At 36.1% G+C, this 2,734-nt stretch overlaps 1 pseudogene; it reads right to left on the bottom strand.

Moving 5' to 3' along the window:
- Window positions 1-1,558: 1,558 nt before the first annotated feature.
- On the bottom strand, window positions 1,559-2,436 carry LOC108977088 (annotated as a pseudogene).
- Window positions 2,437-2,734: the final 298 nt, after the last annotated feature.

Genomic DNA, 2,734 nt, shown 5'->3' with positions numbered 1-2,734 from the left:
ACTATGGTAAGATTTCTATGGACTTGGGCATAAATGAAATTAAAAACTATAAAATTACGTCATTTTCTCTTCAAGAAGCTGCTCATTTGTTGAAACTGCCGATATCGAACCAGTATAACACATAACTGCCATACAAACTGAACGATCGGAATCAAGTTCTTGTATGGAAAGTACAAACACATTTAACAAAATATTATATATTCACGAAATTTGGTGTAGATTATTTTCTAAGGCAACAATGTAATCTCCGAAAAAATTGTTTTTGACCTTATAGAAGCCTATTGATAAGATCCCATGGCTCGTCACCAGTAATAATGCATTTGATGAGTGTAGGATTTTCAGTTACATATTCAATCACTTCTTTTGCGAACTCTACGCGATGTCTCTTTTGCAAAAGATGCAGATATATTGGTAAGAGTCTAGCATTGACTTGCTTCACCCAAAACTATATTTTATTTTATTTAATGGACTTTTTATAAATAAAGTCAAGTGGTATGGAGGTATCCACAATATGATGGTTCAATTTATAATTTTACCAAATCAAGCGGTCAAATTATTTACCGTTACTATTGGCCATGTTATCAATATCAATTAACTATCATATAAATAAATGCCTAAAAGTAGGCATCAAAAACTGATGGTATATATTAAAACGACATTTAAATAGATCCACTGATTGCTGGGAATATAGGTGAGTACATATTTATGTTACTTTCTATTTGATGGTTATTACTAAAGATATATAGTCCCAAAAATCTACCATGTAATAAGCCATTGTGTCGAGAAAGTGAATTCTACTGGTATTCGAACGAGATAAATTCAACAGAAATCTTGAACTAAAGTATTTCTAACAATTTAACGGGTTACAGCGGTTTCCTCGGATAAAAACAGCCATTAAACAATTTTTTTGCCATATAAAAATTTAAATATTTTATTAGCATTTTTTATTGTAACAAGCATACACTATTAACAAAGAAACTATGAACTTTTTCGAAAGAGATAATTTAAACTCTGCCATTCCGACGCCATTTCCGGTGACCCGACAGAAGAAAGATGAGCCCGCATTGGCAGGATAACGCCTTACAGGATCATCTAAAATTAAAAAAATCATGTTTTAATTAAAACCTTAACTTAGAACTAGGACGATGGAAAAAAAATGAAAATCGGATTTTTGGCAGATATTTTTAGAAATAAATTAAAATTGCAGTGAAAATTTCGCGATTTTTTTTTTTTTTGTAATTGTTGTAAACGAATCTTTCGTCCAAATCTTTAAGAATTCTACATCAAAGACCTTTGTAAAATTGCATGACGATCAGTTGAGATCAGTAGTTCCAACCGACTTTCGCAGAAATAAAAAAGACAGCGCACTTAGCCTAGCTCTCTTCGAGGGTACAAGTTCCAACGGCTGTAACTCCGAAAACATTACTCGGATCAACTTGAAAATTTTGAATAATATTCTAGAGTTGTTGGGAATTTAATTTTTGAAACTCGTAAGCCCATGTAACCCCTTAAGAAATGAAGAGATGAGGATTCAGAAACAGAGGAAGTTTATAGTACTTTAGTGTTCGACGCCAGTGTGCTCCTTGATCCAATCCAAGTAGCTGGTAATGCGGTAAGCGGGGTAACCCAATTCGCAGCCATCAGCAGCACCATAGGAAGTTAAACCAACTTGACTTTTGGACGACTCCAAAACCAATGGGACACCAAAATCACCACTGCAGGTCGAAACACCGTTTGGTGTGCTAACGCAAACATTTGAAGCCTTCACTGATGAAGTGCCATAGATTCTAGAGCAAACTGTGTTAGAAACAATTTCTAAGGTAGCATAGCTAGAGACAGAGCTGGCGTAATCGGAAGTAAAGCCCCAGCCGGAGGCAACAACACGATCACCACTGTACGATGAGTTGGTGCCGGCGATGCTCGGCAGTTTGACCGCGCCGATTTTGCTGGTGAAGCAGGTGGCTGATATGCGGATGAGTGAGATATCGTTTACGATCTTCTGAGAATTTCAGCCAGTGTGAATGATGACTTTATCTTTGGAAACGTTGTATTTAACTTCTGAGGAAGTGCGTACAGTGGCGCTCAATGTGAAATGTAAATTATTTTTATAATTACAGCATAAATGATTCTACAAATTATGCTGGGAATTACTTCATTCAGTTCTTCTGATTATTATATATTATGTCTTACCATTCAGTGCAGTGAGCAGCTGTCAATACCCATTCTGATGAGATCAAAAAACCACCACACTAGGACGAAGAGAAAATATTCTTTTTCAATGAAAGTCCAACCTGATAGGGAAATTGATCCACAGCGGCACGTTCACCGTTGGTAATGCGACCATTAATGCCGGCGGTAGCAGCTAAAACTGGGCTACCGACAGTGTAGGCGGATGCTGCCGCGATACAGAAAGCGCAGATGATGAAGAACTTCATATTGCCGAAACAACCGTTATACGAATAATGTTTTTCCACTCGAGCATTCGTCTTTATACATACCGAAAAGTTTAAGGCAGTTATTTCGCTGCCATCATATCGTCCAATTAGCTCAAGTGACAAAACGAAGATAAAACAAGTAAGGAAGGGCTAAGTTCGGGTGTCACCGAACATTTTATACTCTCGCATGATAAAGTGATAATCGAGATTTCACTATACGTCATTTACATATTTTTTTATTTTGCTGTAAATTTATTAGATTAGATCAATTTGTGTACTTTGAGTATTGAATTGTATTT

The sequence above is a fragment of the Bactrocera latifrons genome, unplaced genomic scaffold (assembly GCF_001853355.1).
Source record: "Bactrocera latifrons isolate USDA-ARS-PBARC rearing strain unplaced genomic scaffold, ASM185335v1 scaffold_116, whole genome shotgun sequence".
Taxonomy (NCBI): Eukaryota; Metazoa; Arthropoda; class Insecta; order Diptera; family Tephritidae; genus Bactrocera; species Bactrocera latifrons.
Note: the sequence above shows the minus strand (reverse complement) of the source record. Positions and strands in the feature narration are given on the sequence as shown.